Below are 23503 nucleotides of genomic sequence, written 5' to 3'. Positions count from 1 at the left end.
GGGATTACATCAAGTTTCAGGCCAACCGGGGCTAGAGAGTAAGATTCTGTCTCAATAAAAGAAAAATTTGAAACAAAAATACCTGCACAGGTTAAGTAAAGCTGTGCTTGTTCCAAGTGAATTTGCGTACTCTGATTTATCTTCCAATCCTATGAATATTTTGCCATTTAAAATGAATATGTGTTGTTTCTGTTTTTTAAATCAAGTGAAAACTTCAGGCTATAAGACATATTTCAGGAACTTAAAACTCCACACTGTATCATCTTAAATCCATATTTTCATTACATTTTAAAATGGTATTTGTTGGGGGGGGCACGTGACACGGTACACAACTGGATGTCAGACCGACCTTCAGGATTGTTTTCTCGCCAATTGTGGTGGTTCACACTGGTAGAATTTGCTGAAGGAGGCAGAGGCAGGAGGATCACGAGACAGAATTGTTTTCTCTTTTCACCAGTGACCCTGAGGCTGGAATGCAGGTCTTCAGATTCACGGAGAAGCACTTTACCTGCTAAATCATTTCGTTGGCCCTGCATACTTTAACTTAACTTTTAAAATGATAGCACTGAGGATATAGCTCAGCATTTGCCTAGCATGCACAAAAACACTTCAAATATTCATTCATTCATTTATACCTATGTACATACACATACATACATAAGTATAACCAACCATCAAAATCAGAGTAGTCAAGCTATTTGTCTAGGATTCTGTTTCTTCAGTGAATACTTTGAAGCTCACAGGAGAAATGGTAAAGACATTTCTTCCTTCTCTACATCTGAGAGATGTTAGATCTAAGCACCAAAACCAATCTCAGAGTCTCCGTAAGTAAACTGGGAAAGCTACACAGAGCAGAACGTGGCGGGACATGTAATTAGACTGAGCTGGACTCCAGAACCAGCCTCCAGATTCTGGCTAGGTTTGATTCTATTTCATTCTCCACCAGCAGTGAAAATGGGATAGAGGCACAGCGTTCATTCCAGAGATCAGCAGGTTTGGGGCACTAAACCAGGAGATCCTTTTATGTTTGGGAAGGTGGCCCCCACGCAGCTGGACTTTGTTCTGCTGTCCCAGCGAGGGCAGCAGGGCTTCCTATTTTTGTGTTTTCCCTCCTGTCAGCACAACAGCTGCCCTCTTCCTGTCTCCTAGCTCAAGACTCACTCGTAGGTAGCAGCCTTTGCTTTTAGAACTTCAACTTGAAGGGTGAAGGAAAGAATAGAACTGAGTTGCTTTCCTGGGTTTAGCTGAAATCAATCCTGGATAAAATTAACAAGCTGAACATCATGGTTCTGGCTTTCCTTTCCCAGGCTCTTGCCCAGTGTGATGCTCTCACACTGTCCCAGTGTACTGATTGAGATTTAGATTATTTTTGTTGTTTCTGAAGATCTGTCTCTATAATTTTTAATCATGTGTACCAGCACATTTCCTTGCAGGGCTGTGGACAAGTGAGTGCAAGTACCAGAGTTGGTCAGAGTCACTGGACCCCTGGATCTGGGCCACAGGCAGTTGTGAGCTGCCTGACATGCACACTGTCAACCACCTCAGGTTTTCTGCAAGAGCAGTAAGTGCCCTCAGCTACTGAGCCATATTTCCAGTCCTTTGCTGTTTTGTTTTGGTTTGTTTTCTGTTGTTTTAGTTTTGGTTTGGTTTTTGGTTTTGTTTGTTTGTTGTTTTGGCAGGGTTTTACCATGTAGCCCAGGCTGGTGTCAAACACCAAATCAGCCTGTGTGTGCCTCTGCCTCTGCCTCCCCAGTCTGGGAGTGCAGGTGTGCTCTAGAACTCCTACCTGCTAGCTGTTTCTTGGGTTGTGGCTGCTGTTTGTCAAGACAAGGTCTCGTGTATCTCAGGCTGGTCTCAAACTTGTTATTTAGCTGAAGATGGTCTTGCTCTCCTGGTCCTCCTGCCACCCCTTCCCAAGGCTGACACTACAGGTATGCGCCACCAACCTCAGAGCTTTGCGCACACTAGGTAAGCACTCTACCAACAGAACAACTCTAGCCCCTAGCTAGGTAGTTGATCAAGCCTTTGTGCAGCAGTAATCCATTCTTCTTATCTGTACTTCCAAGCTTGGTCAATCATTTATTCATCAATCCAACAATTTGTTGATCTTTTGAAATTTGCCAGGCATTGTGCAAAGGATACAAAGATCTATTAATTCATCAATCAGCAACAAAATATTGAAAAGTTTCAGCAACGTGGATCAGGGAGAAGCTCATGAGGTTCCATCCTCTCTGAGACTCTATTGGCAGTTAATGGCTGTTGGGGGAAGGGAAGAGGTTTTCTTCAATGGCATAGCCACTGGTAAGATGTCCATAATTACTTACCTCTTCTTTAAGTGTCCCTGCTGAAACTCATTGGTACACACACACAAAGACATGAGATTAGAGGGTAAACATAGTAGAGGGTACATATACACACAGAGAGACAAAATCAGAGTAGAGTACACACAGTAGAAGATATATACACATGTGTGTGCACGTTAGCATTAGATATGCTAAAAAATTATTGTCATTTAAACAACTATTAGGTATTCTAGGTATCATATAGAAAAAAATTAATCAGCCTTTATGAAGTTTATAATTCCTGAGAAGGGAGATGGAGACAAATAAATTATATGTGTAAATTGTAGGTCTTATCAGTGCCTTGAAATAAAGGGAATGGAGAGTGATATGTACACGACAACTTTAGGTAGAACAGTTGATGAGGACCGGAAGTCAGGCTTAGGACCTGGGTAAGGCAAGGAGAGAGCATGCCCTTGTTACAGTATGATGACTAATTTCATGCATCAGTTTGGCTAGGCTAAGAGATGCCCAGGTAACTGATAAAACATTATATGCAAGTACAACAACACTGTAATCAGTGGGCTGAAAAAAGAAAAATCCCTGCTTCACATGTGGCCAGGCATCATCCAATCCCCATGGAACAAAAAGGTCAAAGGAGGGTTCAGCCTGCCACATTGGGACATTTGTCACCTGTTTTTGCACACTGAGCTTCTTGGGAGCTACACCACCAGCTTCCTTGTTCTCAAGCCTTCAGACTTGAACCAGACTATACATCAGGTCTCTGGCTCTCTAGCTTGTAGTTGGCAGATGGTCAGACTTTTCGGCCAACATGATCAGGTGGGCCAAATATTACAATTGATTTCCTCTTATGTAGCTGTGTGCTATTGGTTCTGAACCATGGCTAATACTTGTGGGTGGGGATTCCCAGTTGGACAGAATATCCAGAGAAAGCCTTGGAGGCAGGACTGTGCATGGTGAAGTCCATGATCAGCAGGGAGTCCTGGAGGGGAGCATGGTATGGAGAGATGGAGAGGTAGAGGATGGAGCAGGCACACTAGACCTTTTAGATAAGACAAAGGCTAAGGGAAATGAGGACCATGTGAGTGTTTGGGGCTGGGGGTGACATGATCACTGATGATGAAAACAGAACAAGTGTGGAAGAAGCATCACTTAAGCAATTAAGCAACCTCTGAGTGGCCATGGAGACATGGGGCAAAGTCAGGGAGACATGGCTGTGGGGATGCTGAGACACATCAGGAGTCTGGATCTATTTTGAAGTCAGCAGTGACAGGATTTTCTGCAGACCAGGCATGAAAATGAAGATGAAAAAGACTCATGACTCCAAGTTTGAGGCCTGAAAGCAGAGAAGGGAAGGAGAACCCAACTCCAGCCCTCAGATGTCAAATGGAGGGAGATGCAATGTCACAGGTCTAATCTGTACTAGGGTGGGTAAGCTGAAGACAGAAGAGGCCTAGGAAGTCTAGCCAGGATGTGAGGGTATTCCATGTTGAGAACTAAGGAGAAAGCCAATTATCAAGCCAACAGCTGAAGAGGACATATCCAGCAACAAGAGGTCACTGTCTTCAGGGCAGTCCTTCCCAGCCCCCTTCCTTGGCTGTTTACTACAGTTAGGGAAGTTAACTCCATAGCATCTCCACTTCTTCTGAAGCTGTGGGGAGCCATGTTCTCACCAATGACAAATTTCTTCTCACAGGTGGTCTTCAACACAAACATGCCTGACACCCCAGATAAAGGGTGTACTTTCAGCTGTTGCTCAGGATCCCTTTTTTATGCTTGGAGCACACAACTGGTGCTCGGTAACCAGATCTGTAGCCTTGAGGGGGTGAATCCATGTACTAAGGAGTGAGAAGACGAAGAGCTGTAAAGCATCTTTAAGGGTATTAAGCTCTAGCTGAGTGCCTCCTTCAGGCTTCTTATTATGCAAGAGCATGCATTCTGTTCTGAAGTATCCTAAGTGTCCCCAAGTAGTGGAGACAAGGCCTTCTGGATGATGCAGAATTGTGTAGGTAGTTGAAAGCTGCTGAAGAAATTTATTCAGGAGTGATGTGACTGATTTTTATACTAAAAAGACCCCCACTGGTAGCAGCAGGGCAGATTGAAGATTGGGGTAGGAGATGCTGCCTCATCCATGCAGCAGAGCTCAAGGCAACCTGGGTCATGGTATGGCAAGGATGGCATGCACTGTCTTGGGTTCTTGCTCCTCTGTCCTTTCTGTCTCTTTTTTTTTTCTCTTTAATATAATTTTTTATTTGTTACAATTTATTAACTTTGTATCCCAGCTGTAGCCCCCACCCTTTCTGTCTCTTTTTTTTTTCTCTTTAATATAATTTTTTATTTGTTACAATTTATTAACTTTGTATCCCAGCTGTAGCCCCCACCCTTGTCCCCTCCCAACCCCTCCCATGCCCCTTCCCCATTCCACTGATAGGGTAGGTTGTCCTCCCCTTCCATCTGACCCTAGCCTATCAGGTCTCATCAGGACTGTCTTTCATAGTCTTCCTCTGTGGCATGGTAAGCCTGCCCCATCCCCTCAGGGGGAGGTGATCAAAGAGCCAGCCACTGAGTTCATGTCAGAAACAGCCCCTGTTTCCCTTACTAGGAAGCTTTGGAGACTGAGCTGCCATGAGCCACATCTGTGCAGGAGTTTTAGGTTATATCCATGAATGGTTCTTGGTTGGAGTATCAGTCTCAGAAAAGACCCCTGGGCCCAGAGTTTTTGGTTCTGTTGTTCTCCTTGGGGAGCATCAGACCCTTCCAGGTCTTTCTATCTCTCCCTTATTTTATAAGATTCCCTGCACTCTGCCCAAAGTTTGGCTATGAGTCTCAACATCTCTTTGATACCTGTTGTAGGTGACCATTAATATTTACTAATAATTATCTTTTAGTAAAGCTTACTGTTAATCCTAAACAGCTGTATAACCAAATCACCACACAGAGACTGGGTTTATTTAATTAACCTAGAACACAATGCTGGGCAATAGTTACTCCATCCTAAACCTCCAAGCCCTCATAGTTTCCTAACATTTAGATTTCACCCATTATACTTGCTTTTAGTGATATATTAGGTCCAGTCCATCTCTCCACAACATTCCAAGATCTGTCCTCCAGCTCCCTCTCCTAGCTCTCTTCTGGCCCTTTCTCCTCCCACTCATTTCCTGCCCTCTGGCTCCTTCCCTCTTACCTGTCCTCTGGCTCCTCCCTTTGCACAACATTGTGGCTAGTTGTTTTTTTTTTGGCCTGTTTACACACAGTTGAGACAGGATGCTTAGAATAAGTATCACAATGCTATATCCGGATTGAAACCAGAGAGTTGGAGCGGGGGGGGGGGGGGGGGGGGGAGAATTCAGCATTTGAATGAGCAAGGGTAAGGTGTATACATTTCAAAAGAACATTATAACAAAAGATACTCTGTAGGGTAGAGTCTTTCAGGGGCCCTCTGTGGTAGGCTCCTGTTCTGTTCCCTGTTTTCTGCGTCTTCGATGTCCATCCCATTTGCCTTTCTGAATGAGGATTGAGCATCTTATTCAGATTCCTCCTTCTTGCTTAGCTTCTTTAGGTGTACCTTTCTGCCTCTTATTCACCTTCTTCCTTCCCCTTTCCCCATGCCTCTTTGATGCTTGCCTTTCTGTCCAGATCTCATGGGCATCTAACTACAGTCAGTTCTGCAGAAAGCCTCAGTTGCCTTTCCTGTTCATGCATCAAGACTCACAACCCTCCCTGGATTCTGGCCTCATCCATGCATCCTGGCAATTGTGGGGCTGTGTGGGTCAGTAGAACCTTCTGGGGGTTCAAAGTCTGACTCTTATCCAAACCTTGCTATTATTGGAATGAGTACTTCAGGCATATTTCTTTAACTTTGGCCCACCGTGATATAGATGTGGAGGAATTCTTGATGTCCTGGGTCATATGGCCCTTATTAGAGTGTGACAGGAAGTATTGGGGCAGTGGACTGGAGGCCTCAAATGGCCTTCTCAGCTTGGAGTCATGTTTTCATACATACTCACCACCAGTTGGTTCATTCTCCTGGATCCTGGGACCTTTGGAATCCCTATACTTTCCTACCAATGTGTAAGTCCACTTGAGAGGGCAGCTCTAATCTGCTCTAGTTATGGAAAAGAAGGAAAGAACACTTGCTGTTCTTCCAAAGGTCCTGAGTTCCATTCCCAGCAACCACAAGGTGGCTCAGAACCATCTATAGTAATATCTGGTGTGCAGGCAAAATGTTGTATAAATAATAAATAAATCTTTTAAAAATAATTATTCAAAACTGTAGCCAACAGCAGAACACAGGGCCTAAGGGAGGCAGAAGCTGGAAATGCTAGCACCAGGCTGTACTGGCTCAGAAAACTACTCTCAATAGAATCACTCTTGACTTCTAATTTCTCTCCTCTCTAGTACTCAGGCCTCTCTACTGCCCTCTCCATTGCCTCATATTTAAGGGACAAGGTTCTCACTGCTTCTCAAGGCCTTGAGATAGGCCAAACATTTGTCAATATTTGTAAGAGGTTACATAAGATCCTTGAAGCTGGTAGAATATTTCCCTCTGGTAGAATATTTCCATGTCCCTGTTCTGTAGCATGCATGCCCCCGACCACCTGGACCTCTATTAAAGAATATGACAAGATGGCCATGACTAGAAAAGAGTAAGCAAAGAGGCCAAATCCCAGTAGAGCCTCTAAATGAAAAATTAGATTGTCCATGAAGTTCGGAGAACCTGATTGTCCAAGACTGTTTGGCCTTGGCTGCTTCCATGCCTTCCCATGGCACTGCATGCAGGGAAGCAGCAAAAGGCACCAAAGGCACTGTAATCATAGCCTTGCCCCTGAGGCAGAATCTATGCTGAACAAGTTACCTCAGAAAAAAATCAGCTGGAGACAACTGGCTGATCAGCTCAGAATTTGTGTAGATCAGGACTGGGAAGATGGCTCAGCTGGGGAAGGGTTGCAAGCATGAGGATCTGACTTTAGATCTCCACCATTCATGTACAAAGTTGAGTCTTGTAATCCTTGTGTGTGGAGGCAGAGGTAGGAGGATTCCTGGGTTTGCTTGACAACCAGTGTTGTAAGTGGTGTTTAATATTTACTGTTGATATATCTTCTGGTAAAGCTGCTATTAATCCTAACAACTGTATACCCAAATTACCACACAGACACTGGGTTTACTTACTTAACCTAGAACACAATGCTGGGCAATAGTTACTCCATCTTAAACCTCCAAACCCTCATAGTTTCCTAACATTTTAGATTTCGCACCTTGTACTTGCTTTTAGTGATATATTAGGTCCAGTCCATCTCTCCACATCGTTCCCCCATCTATCCTCCAGCTCCTTCTCCTAGCTCTCTTCTGGCCCTTTCTCCTCCCACTCATTTCCTGCCCTCTGGCTCCTTCCCTCTTACCTGTCCTCTGGCTCCTCCCTTTGCACAACATTGTGGCTAGTTGTTTTATTTTGGCCTGTTTACAAACAGTTGAGACAGGATGCTTAGAATAAGTATCACAATGCTATATCCGGATTGAAACCAGAGAGTTGGAGCGGGGGGGAGAATTCAGCATTTGAATGAGCAAGGGTAAAGTGTACACATTTCAAAAGAACATTATACCAACAGAATTTGTGTAGATCAGTACTGAAAAGATGGCTCAGCTAGGGAAGGGTTGCAAGCATGAGGATCTGACTTTAGATCTCTACCATCCATGTACAAAGCTGAGTCTTGTAATCCCTATGTGAGGAGGCAGATGTAGGAGGATTCCTGGGTTTGCTTGACAACCAGTCTAGCCAATCAGGGAGCTCCATATTCAGTCAGTGAGCCTGTGTGTCTCAAAATATAGAGAAGTGATTGAGGAAGACAACCAAGTGTGGACTTCTGGCATGAACATACCCATATCCATACTCACACATGAATATGTATACAAACACATACACGCATATACACACACACACAGAATTTTTCCATAGGCATGGCCAGTTGTGTTTTCTGCAAGGCCTTATAGGCTGAGCCCACAGCCTATCTGGGGTTGTGTCCCCTCCCAATCTCATCTAGGTGCTGGTGGGATTTACTTCTTACAGCTGTGGGCCCAGCTGCTTTATTGATGTGGCAAAGATGCCCAAGGGCCTTGATCTCCAGCTCTGTGCCACATTGCCTGTGGCTGTGGTGAATGAGTGTGGGGTGAGGAATGATGATGTCCTTCCCACAATGCCTCTTTTCTACTTGGTACTAAGAAGACAGCTGCCCCACAGCCACCCACAGCTGGTACAGTGGTCACACCACCTGTGACTGATGATTTCTGACAATTTCTGACCCTTTATAATCTACTCTAGAAATACAGCTTGCAATAAAGAAGATGAATCTTAAATCCAGAAGTCAGAAAGGAGAGGCTGTGTTGGGTTAGACTCAGGCAGCAGTCCCAGCATTTAGGCTTGTCTACATCTTGACAGGAAGTACATAGTGGGCATTTCTCCAATGCATCTTGTCCAAGGAACCATTGGTCGAGGACAAGTGCATTGATCCCCTTTCTCACTGGGTGGGTAACTCATTGGAGATGTAAGACTGTCATTCTTAACTCCCGTAGGAAGGGACATTCCTCCAATGTTCTACTTTGCCTAGTTGCAAAGGGAGGCTAGAAGTGCCACTTTAGAGAAATAGGCATTTTGACCTATGAACTGGACAGGGGAGACTGGTAAGCAGTCCTAATGAATACTCTCCCCGGTAAAGCAAAGAGGATGCCCTCTTCCCATTCCTGAAAAGTTAAGAGTCTGTTTTACTTGCGTTCCTTCAAAAGCAGGAAAACCCCAGCAGCCAAGTATTGTTGACATAAACAAGGACTTCTGGATCGTCCCAGGAAACTGGATGTAGTAGAAGTGGATTAGTAACGTATGCCCAATAAACAATGAAAGGTCTTCATTGACATCATTATCATTGTCAGGAGAAAACTCCTCATCTACTTGTCGCACCAGCTGTTCTGGTAGCCATTGAGCTGCATCATTTTCCTGTGAAAAAACACAGACAGCTCCTCATCCCCATATGAATACAGGGTCGGGTCTATGCCATTGATTTGTTAAAGGATCCCTCCATTTTACTTTAGCAAGTTTTTTGTTGTTGTTGTTGTTTTGTTTTTGTATGCCAAAATGTATCTGCTGCAGATTTACCATGCTTATCCAAATTTTAAAAATTCAAAATGAAAAGAACATGATTAAGATGATTCTTAAGTGTCCAGGAGAGTAGCTCCCCCTTTATTTGTTTTTGCAAATAAATCCTAATTGTTCAGTGGTCACGTTCTACCATGCCTTGTCCTTGAGGATTGTAAGGTATTCCAGTTATATGAGAAACTTGAAACTGTTGACAAAATCTTTTAAAAGATTTGCTAGTATACCTGTTCCATTGTCAGTTTTAAACTGCTTAGGAACACCCAGAACATTAAAAACCTGCAGACAATAAGCAATAACATTCTTTGCAGCTTCTCCTGGTTGAGGAGTGGCAAAAATAAGTCTAGAATAGGTATCAATGCAAACATGTACATATTTTAATTTTTTAAATTTAGGAATATGAGTAATATCCATTTGCCAAATTTGATTTGGAATCAATCCTTTTGGATTGACTCCCAAATGAGGAACAGGCTGAAATTGAGGACAAGTACTGCAAGCCTTGACTATACTATGGGCCTGTTCCTTAGTCAACCCATATTTAAGTCTCAAGGTTTGACTATTAAGATGATGCATATTATAGGCATCCTGGGCTCTTTTTAACTGTGAACAATAAACTTTGGTGGCTTTATCTGCCAATGCATTTTCTTCAGACAGGGGTCCTGGCAAATCAGAATGAGCCCTTGAATGTCCTATAAAAAAGGGAAAGTTTCTTTCTTGTATCAAATTTGAATTGGTAAAAATAAAATTCCAGCAGAAGAAGATGTCTGAATTTGACCTGCAGTCTCTAACCTAGACAAAGACTGAGCTACATATGTACTATCTGTAAAAATGTTCAAAGACTGCTTATTAAAAACATGAAACATGGCCAATACTGTAGATACTGGCCAATACTGCCAATAACTCTGCTATTTGTGCGGATGTGCTAGACACTTGAAAAGAAATTATTTTTCTTTCATAAGTGTAGGCAGCAACACCAGATAATGAACCATCAGTAAATACCATTAAAGCATCAACAATTGAAATAACTTTTGCTTAAAATGGAAAAACTATAGGTTATATCTTTAAAAACTGAATTAATTTGGTTTTTTGTGCCTCATCAGGTTAGACTCTGTCATAATAAACTTGCATATGTTAAAATGCCATATATATCAGATCTCTAACAAATCTGAGGGCTAGCATATTGGAGTTACTCTTTGTCTAGCTTTATCATCTGCTCCAAACTGCATAAAACAGGATGCTATAATCTCTAATTTTGGCCAAAAATATTTTAAAATTTTTTAAATATTTTAAAAATATTTTTAAATATTTAAAAAAAATATTTAAAATGTATGATTTACAACCAAATTTTAGGTAGATCTATATAGGCAAACTTTATGATTACCCATTTTAGATTTAACCTTACGAAAAAAAAAACAACCTAAACAAAGAGACTAGGTAAAACTCAATCTTGTACTCAACTGTACTCTTTAGCATAACTTTAAATCTGCTCTTTTTAAACTAAAATCAAAGCAAAACTTTTAATTAAACATAATTTATAAAGGGGATAGCAAATCTTATTAATCCTATCATATTGTATTAAAACTTAACAGCAAAAAAATTAAAGGACAAAAGTTTTATTTAGTATTTAAACAGAGAACTAAACTTAGCCTGCAGCCCTCAGCAAAAATGGACTATTCTGGCCATACCAAATCTATAGGCCAGAAAGAAACAGCATTAAATTATTTATTTAGGTACTGGCAGCCGGGCACATATTTTATATAATGGTTAACAATGATCTGAATATAACCTTGCAAAAACCTGGGCTAACATGGAAGTGTAGTCCTTTTTCTCCTGTAAAAGAGCATAAGCAAACATTTTGCATTGAAGAATCTCCAGCTGTGGCAGCCTTTTTGGAGTTAATGGCAAATTTGGAGTTAATGGCATCTGAGTAGTGGAATTTGGCCTCTCGGCTCTGGCTATTTTCCAAAGTCCAGTCTTTCACAGACTGACCCAGGCAGTCCCACAGTGGACTTCTCCAACCCTGAGAAACTCTGTGCAACCACAGTAACTAGACATTAGGCTCTGTGTAACCTTGAGTGAGCCCTCTTATGTTTTGGCTAAGTAAAATTGCCTATGTGAGAAACTGCTTGTACTTTTTTGCCTACTTAAGTGTTAGCCTGACACCCATTAAATCGACACTTTGATCAGCATGTAGACTTGGTGTCTTTCTCTGTGTCACCCTGTCTCTCTCTCTCCCCCAGCCCTCTCTCAGGTGGTATTCAGGTGTCACTGATGGCCGGTGACATCCAGCCTTTTTAAATGAAGAACAACATATTTTATAGTGTTTTTGTACCTGATATAGTGTAATAGCTGCAGTTTTTGTTCAATTGGCTCAAACAGCATGGCTTGGTTTTACTTTCTAAAATTAATAAAATAAGTACCAAGGTCTTTTGACTTCCCCCAAAGGGTTGAGAAACTGTTTTAAGTTTTTTGTTAGACTGTCCAAGGGTTATTATTTTAAAATACCTGATAAATTTTAAAATATTTTATAGAATTTAACTCTGATGGTCCAGGACCAAACTCAGAGGTGTTGAGTCAAACTGTCTCATGTCTAAAAATATTAATATCATCAGTCAGATTTTAAAATATCATCAAGTGCACAAATAAACACATACACACATAGCGACATAGCTAAGGAATATAGAAATGCGACATTGTCACCTTGGAGTAACCAGAATACCCAAATACCAGGACTTGTCCAGCCCCTACCGGACACAAGTCCCACAGATTCCAGGAGTGTACCCCTTCATGGGTCCCTCCACACACATAGATACCAGAAGAAGCAGAGCTCCCATGGCCCTCTCCACAGCTTCCAGATGGAGAGCGGGCTCCAGCAGCCCTCTTATCACACAAAATAGGGTCCCAGCGACCCTCTCTCCTGGTGCCAAAAGAAGCAGAGCTTGGATGGGCCTCTTCCCTGGGAAATGGAGCTCCTCCATCTTCCCTCAACCAGATTGGAAACTCCAAGTTTCCCCAGACCTCGAGAGCAAACCGAAACTAGAAACCAAAACAGACAGCCGGCACACAAAAACAAAAAACAGAGACAAAGACAAAAAACAAAGCAACCGGGGTACCTGCTTTTTAAACATTTAAATATTTTTTTTAAAACCTGTTTTTGTAATATTAAAACAAAGCATCCTCTTTAGGAGTAGAATCATAAAGCACATTTATAATTTTAAAAGTCAAAACCAGACTTTAAAATTTACCAGTGCAAACAATCCAATTTTATTATTATTATTATTATTATTATTATTGGTTTTTTAATTTTAATTTCTCTAATTCCCTTAATAACTGAACTTGTTCCCTTTCTGATTAGACTTTCTCTCAGAGAACAGTAATATCTTCCTGCAGTGGTCCTGTAGCTCCTGCACAAGTGGCAGGGAAAGCCACGGGGGCAGAGGGCACAGGCGGCCAGTCTGAATTATGAGACTTGGCAGTTTCTTCTTCTGACTCCATTTCATCCTCACTATCTAGCTCTTAAATTATTTTCTGCTCTCAAATTACACAAATCTGTTTGAGCTCCTTTATGAACATTTGAAATAACCTCAGAAATACTTTTTTCTGCCTGTTTAGCTGCTCTAATTTCTCCAAGCAACTCTTTAGCTTGTGTGATCAAATTTTTCATTTTGTCACTCTCATGCCTAGGATCCAGCATGTCTCTAATTAGAGTCCACAGAGAAAAAGTTATAACAGATACCTTCTCAGGACAATTATTAGCGTAATATTTTTGCAGTCTTTTCCCTACCCTTCCCCAAGTTTCCATATTGACAGTTCCTTCAACTGGGAACCAGGGACAAACTTCATTTACAAACTAAAGGGGATAAGGGCATTTCTCCCAATTCCTCGTGTTTATTAGCATTGACTTTAAAGTCCTCATAAATAACTCCCTGCTACTGCTCTGCCCCATGATTGCGCTGCCTGCCTACCTTGTCTTCCTCCATGCAATGGGCGGTCGTCACGAAGCACTTTTTTTACTTAGGCATCCTTTTAGCCGCAGACTGAAGCCTTGCACCAAGTGCAGAAAATAGGATTGGTTCTGTTGCTGTCCTGCTGAATGCAGGTTGGGGGTGTCAGTTCGCACAGTAGCGGATCCTGACAGAAGGCACACTCCCACCATTTCCCTTTGTTCTTAATCATTGTTGATTCTGAAAAGCCTGAATGGAGGCTTTCTGTGACCTTAGGCTGGTGACCTGGATAAGACAGAGAGGACAATTCAAGGACTGCCTGCACTGGCCAAGAAGGACAGAGAACTATCAGTTTTGGGCTCAGCAGATATTCCTTTCTGGCTCTTTGTATCATTCTCACATCCCATTTGGTTTGGTCTACACTCCTGTCTCTTTCAAACTATGCCACAGAATGACACCACTTAAAAACAAAAGTATCTTCTCCTAGATCACTTGGGAAAGAAAGAAAGAAGAAAGGAAGGAAGGAAAGGAGGAAGTAAGAAAGGAAAGAAAAGGGACTTAGAAAAGTCCTCAGGTTGTCTCAGAAAAACTGGAGCAACACCCCTGTTCTTACACCTCCAGATACCTCATTTCTTCACAGAAAGCTATCCACTCTGGGAGGAAGTAAGGCTAGGTTAGCCCCAGACCAGCATGGCAGGGTCAACCCTGTAGCAGGCTCACCTACTTTGCCTGCCCCTCTCCGGCAGAGATTCATTCTGAAGCATGTTTATGTAGGTGTCATCCTCCGCTCCATGGAGTCTGGTGCTCCCTCGTACTGGTTACTATGGTAATAGGAGAGCCTTATTATACTTAAAGTTTAGCCAGAAGCATGAAGCGGCTGTGTCTATCTTCTCATGGAGACAGAAGCCTACACCTTGGCCTTCCCACGCTGGAGGACTGTTCTGCCCACAGTTGTCTAGACCACCTGAAAAGTTGCTATTGCCTTAACATCTAGACAGGGATAGCCTGTGTAGGATAGATTAATTTACTTGTGTAAATCAGAAATGCCCAAGGGGTAGGACAGGAGAGACAACTCTGGTCCTCTTTTCAGTTGGGACGGAGAATGTGAGGCAAGATAAAGGACAGGAAGTCGAAAAGGGCGTGTGTGTGTGTGTGTGTGTGTGTGTGTGTGTGTGTACCCTTACCCTGGAACCTGGTTTAAGTCTCTGACCAGGAGAGTCAAGAATTTCAACTAACAGCAACAACAGTAACAGTAATATAATCTATAATGGCTGTGAGGCTAGCCTGAAGAGAAACAAAGTTACTACCTCGAGAGAGGTGGGAGGAGAGAGACAGAGAAAGAGAGAGAGACAGAGAGAAAGATGCTTTAGGTCAAACTGCATGTTTCCTTTTATTTAACTTCCCTCCTTCCCATCTGTATGTTTTACAGGTTACAAATCTCCTCTGATTACCCTATGAACAAGAGGATGAACCATGATTATGATCAAAATGTGTCTTGATCTCCTTGTGACCTAAGTATGGTAAGAATTCTTTTGGCTTTACCTTTTTTTTCAACAGGGTCTCATGTAGTCCAGGCTAGTCTTCAACTCACTATGTAAGAAGATGATCATGAATGTCCGATCCTCCTGATTTTGCTTCCCAAAAGCTGGTACAATCAGCAAGAGCCGCTATTGTCCAGTTGTTCAGTGCTCCAGATGGAACCCAGGGCTTTGCGCATGCCGGGCCAGCACATTACCAACTGGGCCCTCCTTTGGCTTCATATATATATTTATTTATTTTTATTAATTACAGTTTATTCACTTCGTATCCCAGCTGTAGCCCCCTCCCTCGTCCCCTCCCTCTTCTCCTCTCTTGCCCCTCCCCCAGTCCACTGATAGGGGAGGTCATCCTTCCCTTCCATCTGACCCTAGCCTATCAGGTCTCATCAGGACTGGCTGCATTGTCTTCCTTTGTGGCCTGGTAAGGATGCTCCCCTCTCAGAGGGAGGTGATCAAAGAGCCAGCCACTAAGTTCATGTCAGAGACAGTCCCTGTTCCCATTACTAGGGAACCCACTTGGAGACTGAGCTGCCATGGGCTACATCTGGGCAGGGGTTCTAGGTTATCACCATGCATGGTTGAAGTATCAGTCTCAGAAAAGACCCCTGTGCCCTCCTTCGGCTTCTTGACCTACTTATTTTATTTCACCCACCTGCAACCTGTACAAAGTCTTATTAAGTCTGTACAATGCACCTGGTAAACCACTTAGACCTATTCTTTAGATAAAAATAAGTCTAGCAAAGTGTTTTACTTACTTAACATTTTAAATCCTATAACAGTGTAACTTTAGAATACACCAAAATCTTAGAGTTATAGTTAAAACAAATTTGCTTGGGCCTTGTCTCTGCATCTTTGCTCTTTATGTCTGCCCCAATAGGAGAGGCAAAAGATCAGAGCTGGAGCCTGGGGTTTGCGTGCAAAAATATGTGTTAATTACTGTTTGTTGTTTTGACAAATAGACAAGAGAAACAACCTTGAAAGAGGGGAAAAGATTCATTCTGGCTTATAATGTAGAGATTTAAATCCACTGTCCCTTGGCCTTGTCTCTTCGGGGGTGAGTCAAGGCTAAGACTTACGGCAGCAAAAGGCTAGATTTGGAGGAAATTTTTCAACCATAGAACCATGACATGACCTGCTGGCATAATCTGCCTCTGTGAGGCTTTTTATTGGCTTTCTGCACAGATTGTAGAGAAGTGTCTTAGCTGTTGATTCCAGCATTTAATATAAGTCACAGTTTCACAGACAGCTAAACCTTGCCCTGGCTCTTACCATCACCTAGTACCTGAGTGACCTGGTGCTGTCCATCCTGCACCATGGAAAATGAGCCACATTTACATCAGCAGTAAGTGGCTTCTACAGTATCAACTTGGACTGGTGGGAACCTGGGAAGGGTCACCCTGGGATCTGGGAGTGGAGATAAGAAATGCCAGGCATGTAAATGTGCTATCTAGGGGTCAGTGCCCTGGGAAAGGGGGGCATACAACAGGTACATTGTGACATGGTGATTACGATAGTTAGGAACACACCATGGACATAGTAGGAACATCTTACCCCTCAGGGTTCTTACGGCTTTGCTACGGGCAGCGCCTGTCTTAGAGGAGTTAATGTGGCTAACCCAGTAAGGCCACATGTGCCTACTCAGCTCAGTGCTGGGTACCTGCCATTCATTCTCTCTGAGACCCAAGGCCTCGCAGCACTGTGGTCCCCCTCCAGGATCAGTATACATCCCCCAGGGCGTGAGTGTAGTCCTTTCATCATACTCTTAGCTTCGATTTTCAGGAAGAACTGTGTCATTTCCTAGGAGTTACCATTAAACCTTCTCTATCTTAATGGTCCTGCTCACTGTGAGGTGGCAAATGGCTGTATAGTGGACATAGTGCAAGCATTCATGGCAGACATTGGTTTCCTCAATAACCAGGTCACAAAATGGTCTTGTACTTTCAGGGAAATATGTGGTTTCTTCATGGAGAGGAAAGGCTTCCTGGTCACACCAGGTTCCTTATCACTTTCTCACAGTGCTCTCGGTTTCTTCTGATAACCCCAAATGCTACAGTTCATGCCAACCTAAAGATACCTCCAGTTCCAACTCAGCCATGTAGTGTTGTCTTCAAGGCTGTGGCAAACCCACTGAGATGCGCTATCCCATGTTCCTCTCATGACACCATTTAGGAAATATCTCCTGACTTTGGAGTAACCAACCCATCTAGTTTTCCTGGGATAGGCTAGTTTCCCAGGATGTGGCTTTTTGGAGGTGAAAATCAAGAAAATAATGGGACCATAGGAATGAGTTAGTTATCTGTTGCCTATATGTTTAAGACATTTCCTGTGGCATCCTCCGGGAGCCCTCACTGGTTCAGGTTCTTTGCTCATTGTTTGTATGATTGTTCTGATCTCCTACTGTATTTTGCGGTTCTGGTCTTGACACCTCAAACTCATCCCCCAAGCAGCTATCAGAGCCATCTCTTCAGAAGCAATTCTGAGGTGGCTCCCCCTCTTGCCTCCTCCCACTCTGCTTCCAGTGCCTCTCACTGCCTATAGGGAAAGCCAGCACAATAGCTTTGTGCTTGGAATCCTGGCAACTGCTCCCAGCCCTCAGTCACCTGCCAGGCACTCGCTCACCAGTGAAACAAGCAGGTCCCTCAGATTCTTCATGCCCTCCTTTCCAATTGCTTGGGCCTTGTCTCTGCATCTTTGCTCTTTATGTCTGCCCCAATAGGAGAGGCAAAAGATCAGAGCTGGAGCCTGGGGTTTGCGTGCAAAAATATGTGTTAATTACTGTTTGTTGTTTTGACAAATAGACAAGAGAAACAACCTTGAAAGAGGGGAAAAGATTCATTCTGGCTTATAATGTAGAGATTTAAATCCACTGTCCCTTGGCCTTGTCTCTTCGGGGGTGAGTCAAGGCTAAGACTTACGGCAGCAAAAGGCTAGATTTGGAGGAAATTTTTCAACCATAGAACAATTTTACACTCTGTTGCTATTTTGAATTCTGAATTTTTTTTAATTCAACACTTAAAGAAGGCTTGGATTGGATTTAAAGGCATGTTTTCTGCTTTCTGATTCAGCCTCCCTTGGCAGCATCAAATCAAGGACATGGACATAGTGTCCTGGGCAAAATTCTGCAATGAAGGTACAGAGGGAAACTGGTGGCATGTCAGCCTCTCTGCCATTCCTTAAATAAAACTCTCAAATATCTGCCACAAGTAGACCAGAGGGATTAGGGAATTTGCAACTCTGACAGCAGATCTCTGTTGGAGGTACTCTGCTGGTTCTTGCCTGAACTGAATCCCCTCAGCGTAGAAGGGGGAAGTGGACATGAAATCCCATTCCTAGCTGAAGAGCTTTTGGCATTTGAAGAAAGTTAGAATACAAAAATCTAAACAAAAACAACTCAAAACACTGAAGCGAAACGAGGCTGACCTGCTTCCTTCCCTTTCCCCTGGCATTCAAGGCTCAGCACAAAGTCCAAGACTCAAACGTAGGATCCACAGTTGCCGTATGAGAAGACTGACTTTAAAGACACCATACTGCTGAGTAAAAATATGTTTCCTTCAGTGTTCTCTTCCCCAGGCTTATTAATGTCTATCTTTTAACTTTGGACTGCACCTGTGAGCTAATAAATAATTTCAGCAAATCCAGAAAGGTCACCATTTCAATCTTGTCTGTCTTTCAAATAATTTTTTTTTGGTTCAAAGCAAAAAAAAAAAAAAAAAAAAAAAAGAAGAAGCAAGTTTATTTGGGGGGACTGGTAGCTTGGAAGAACATTGCAAAAAGGGGGTTGGGGTAGAAACAGAGACCCATTGTTTAGTCCTCTCTAAAGCTAAAGCCCACATTTTATAGCTATAGATTCATCTTAATGGGCAAAAATTTCCCCAGATGGTCTTGAAGATCGGGAAAACAATGCCACGCGAATTCAGTATTCAGAACTTACAGAGGATCTGTTCGGAGCTGACAGCATTTGTGATCTCAAGAGGCTGTCTACTGCTCTGTGTGCACAGCAGAGGTTAACGATGCTACAAGAATCATGTCTCACTATTTACCTGGTCACACTGGGTTCTCAGGATTAGAGGCAATGTTAAAAATAAGCAGAGAGCTACTATTCTCCATTCCCACCCTTGTAACTACAGCCCTGAAAAGGGCTTTCTAAGACAACAAAGTTCTTTGTCTTAAGTTTGACAACCTGAGCAGTTCTATGACTCATGAAGTCCATGGTTCCTGTTTTGACAAGTTAGCTTGTTAGCCCTTTCCACATGGAGAGGTCTGATACTGTCTAATGAGATAGACTTGGACTTACTGCTGGACACCCCTCATTTCTACCCCCGGGACCTACAGAAAGCAACTAGCACACAGTGTGCTGTGTAATAGTCTCCAGTCAGCTTCCTTCTCTGTTGCTGCAGAACAACAACCCCAAGATAGGTGGCTTCATACTGTAGTGTCTTTCCTATAGTTCACTGCTCTGTGGAGCAGAAACTCTGGGAGAACTTGCCTTGGCGGCTTTCCTCTCCCTCGGTATGAACTGAGAGCTTGGTATTATCTATTTGGCAGTTGCGCTGGTCAAGAGAGCTGCCCTCTCACATACCTGGTAAAGACAGCTAGAACACTGTGGTGCTTTAAATGAGAAACGCCCACTATAGGGCACATATTTAAACAGTTGGTCCCCAGCTGGTGGCACCGTTTGAGGGGGTTATGGAGCCTTGGTGGAGGAAGCCTGTCATTGGTCAGGGGCTCTGAGAGTTTATGGCTTAGCCTCATTTCCAATTCACTCTGTTTCACATTTGCAGTCTCCCTGCTCTGGCTGCCCGTTGCCATGACTCTCTCACCATTTATGGGCTCTCCGCCGGAAGCTGAAGGCAGCATAAACTGGGTGTGTGTTGTTGACATGAGAGCAGCTATGCCAAAGACCCCACACCCTCAGCTATGTCCCAGGGAGTGACAATCTATACCTCCTCCCAATGAGACTCTGAAGAATGCAAAGCTTTCCTTTTCCCTGATTGAGAATGCTGGCAGTGTGTGCAAAAACCAGCAACTGCAGCTTTCTCCTCCTGGAAGACTGCAGCCTGAGGCCACTTCCCCACAGACATACCTGGACTAGGCAGCCTCTCCCACTGTGCCATACATAATAAAAATGCTGAGGTTCTGGGCTGTTGTGTGGTAATTACTGCTGCTCCCAGATTTTCTGTATTTGTATCTGTTCTTGTTCTTTCCTTTATCATCCCAGAGCTCTATAAGACATTATATTGCCCTGTGCCTGCCCCTTCCAGTAAGGCAACTGGACTTCTTACAGGAAGAGCCAAGCACCCCAGCACCAATCTTCAGCAGACAGAGTCATTCTGAAGGCTTGGATCTGGTGCAAGTGGACACAGAGCCAAAGCTACTGAAGTCGAATAGATGGCGTCTACCCAGGACTGGTCTTGTGATGATGATAACCACCCAGCTAAGTTATAAATGGACAATCACACTTCCAAAGAATTTCCATATGCATGAGAGGAAAGAACGGGGCCATATCACCTGCTTAAAAGCCAAAATGCTCCCAGGTACCTTCCTTCAAATTAACAGCCAGTGATAGATTTTCTAGAGCTTCAGAGAAGACACAGTTCTGAGGTGGTTGTGATTCTGGATCTCTTATAGCTTTTTCCTCCCTCCCTGTGCTAGGCTTAAAAGTGGCCACAAAGGTGTCTGGCTCCTAATCCCAGGTATGCAGCTCTATACAGTCTAATCAAAATGACCTTACAGATGTGATTCCGTTAAGGATATTGAAATAGGAAGTTTATCCCAAGCCACCTGGGCATGCCCAATGTGATCACATAACTGGAATGCAGGGAACAGAGCAATCATAGGAAGAGGGAAGAGGAATTTGAAGAAAAGGTCACAGCCAGTAGACAGCCAGCTTTGGACGCTAGCACAGGCTGTGAATATATTATCCAGCTAGTGCTTTGAGCTGAGCCTGGGCGTTACGAAGAGCAGTGCAGAAGGTTAGCAATCTGCTAGCAGTCTTCGAAGCTAGGTGATGTTACACATTGAGTATTACTTGTATATTCTTTCTCTGTCACATATGTTTTACATTTCCTGTGACTGAGGAAAGTGAAAGAGAACTGTGGCCTTGGGGAGCAGAACAAATGATGAGGAGTTGGTAGTACAAAGTTGTTCTCCTGGGGGCTGAAGAGATGGCCCAGTGGTTAAGAGCACTTACTTCTCTTATGAAGGACCCATGTCTGGGCCCCAGACCAGCATCAGTCAACTCACAACCACCTGTGACTCCAGGTCGAGGGACTCCAGTGCTCTCTTCTGGCCTCAGAGGGTGCCTGCACTCACCCCTTTACAGACATACGTACACACATAATTCTCAAAGGGAAAGGGCTCTTTTACTGGAGTATGTCTGTCCGTGTTCTGTCAGAATAGTCTCTCTAAACAGTTTGAGTCTGAGGCAGATGGAGGTGGCCAGCCACCTGTTTCTGGTCAGCATTCCAGAAACAGGGCCTCTCCAGCTTGAGAGAGCACTGGGGAGGTCCTTCCAGCAGCTCAGCTGCATCTGTCATCACTTCCAACTGACACCGGTGCTGAGGGGCTGTGGGCCCCAAAGAAGACAGACAGAATGCAGGATTATGGGACCCGAGCCTGGAGTCTTTCAGGCTCTTTCCTCAGTTTCAGTGCCCAAGACTCCGTTTCCCTATAAGGTCCTTGATGAATAAGCAGGGCATGCAAGGACACGGAGAAGCAGGAGTTGACAGCAATTCCACATCTGAGGCTGTCAGCTGAATTTGTCTGCTAACAAAACATGAGTTTTTGTCTCTAAGTGATGCTGGGACAGCCCCCTAGTCAGGCCTTGGGAATGAATCCAAACAGGGCACAAGTAAGATGATTCAGCAGCCATAGACTAGCAGGGCACAAGGCATTTCTCGCTGCTGCCGGAGCCCTGCTGCCCCATTGACAGCAGCAGTAGAAAGGCCTGGACACCTTGCTCTGAGATCATCAACAAGGAGCAGGCTGTCCTCCTTAATTACTCAGTCAATGGCCTCACCCCAGGCTGACCATGAACTCAAATCCTCAGAACCAAGACCTTCCAGACTGTTTAACCAAGCACAGAGTAGTCTGGCTCCCAGATGATTCCAGTGTAGGATTGCAGTCATACATGTTGCGGTCATGCTGCCGAAGTCACTCAGTCCTCTATGCAGCATGCCACGTCCCCCCAAAATGCCTGTCCACCTGCCCCTTAAAATTGTGCTTATTAGCTGGCTGTGGTGGCGCACACCTTTAATCCCAGCACTTGGGAGGCAGAGGCAGGTGGGTCTCTGAGTTCCAGGCCAGCCTGGTCTACAGAGCGAGTTCCAGGACAGCCAGGTCTACACAGAGAAACCCTGTTTCTGAAACCCAAAACAAACAAAAAGCCTGCTTATTTCCAATTGAATATCTGAGGATAGCAAGCAGTCCAGAACATTTTTGCTGTCTGGCTGCACCACTGGAAAATTCTGTATGTGAGTAGACTTAATTGTCTGTTTCACCTCCCACCATTCCTAGTACTTAGAATCAGTCTTGAGCTGTTGTGGAACAAATGGCTACATAGCTAGACAGTTTGTAGGTTTCACAATCCATTCACATGCTTGTGGTAAATGAATAATGTTTGAAAGATTTCAGAGAAAAGACTAACTCCAGTCTTTGAGAGAAAGCCTGCTTTTAGGGGTTGGGAGAGTCCAAAATTTACCTTGCAGAGCACAGCCTGCAGCACCATCTTCTGGACAAAGATAAGCTAGGTTTATTCTAAAAGTCCCTCAAGGCTAAATCCAGGGATTGCCAGGAAAAAGAGGCTGCATGAAGTGTACCATCATGTACACGTAAATTTGTGTGTGTGTGTGTGTGTGTGTGTGTGTGTGTCTGTGTGTGTGTTAAGATTTTACCTGATTAACAAACATGAAACCAGAGTAGTTTCTTTGGTTTCTTTCCCTGGGTCTGAGCCAGAGAAATGTTCAAATTTGAGAATGTTCAAATAACTCTAACAAGCAAAAACTGCCAAGCATGAGTTCAGCGGGAGATGCTGCTCTCTATTTTTCAACATCTGTTGCTTTGGGGCCAGAATGAGGTGACCACATTCTTATGGTCTTTGACTTATGGTCTTTGATCAGGTTCCCAGATTTATAATGGCAGGAGACCCAGCTGTTGAAGGGTTAGTCCAGGCTCTTAATCAAGGCTCCAAAGGCTTGGCTTCTGGTTACTTAACTTGGATGAGACTGGCATTTTTATTCAACGAGGAAGAGGCCTTGTTGTGTATCTCTTCCTCTCTTTGTGTCTTTTGCATGTGTGTACGTGAATACCAGAACCTATCCACATGAGTTAACACATTTAACATCGTCACTTAGCCCAGTATACAATTGCTGTAAAGAAAAAGACAGGAAATAATCTCAGGAGAGCTGAGGTTACTTAAGCTGGAGTGTGGACTCCTCAAACCGTGGAGGCTTCTAATCTACAGTGTCATGTGCAGAAGATGCATGGCCGCCAGTAACAAATGTGCCACCAGTGAGGCAGCAAATCCCGCCAGAACTAAGGTGCAGGGCCTGCTGCATGCACTATGCCAGGTGCCCACCTGGG

At 43.7% G+C, this 23503-nt stretch overlaps 1 long non-coding RNA gene across 1 annotated transcript; it reads left to right on the top strand.

The window, feature by feature from the left end:
- The first annotated feature begins 1312 nt into the window (after nucleotides 1-1312).
- On the top strand, nucleotides 1313-20028 carry LOC132656016 (uncharacterized). Its single transcript, XR_009593974.1, has 3 exons — nucleotides 1313-1561; nucleotides 14815-14905; nucleotides 19705-20028. It is a non-coding gene; the product is annotated as an uncharacterized LOC132656016 (long non-coding RNA).
- Nucleotides 20029-23503: the final 3475 nt, after the last annotated feature.

This window comes from Meriones unguiculatus, chromosome 8 (assembly GCF_030254825.1).
Source record: "Meriones unguiculatus strain TT.TT164.6M chromosome 8, Bangor_MerUng_6.1, whole genome shotgun sequence".
Classification (NCBI taxonomy): domain Eukaryota; kingdom Metazoa; phylum Chordata; class Mammalia; order Rodentia; family Muridae; genus Meriones; species Meriones unguiculatus.
This window is presented reverse-complemented; position numbering and strand designations above follow the sequence as displayed.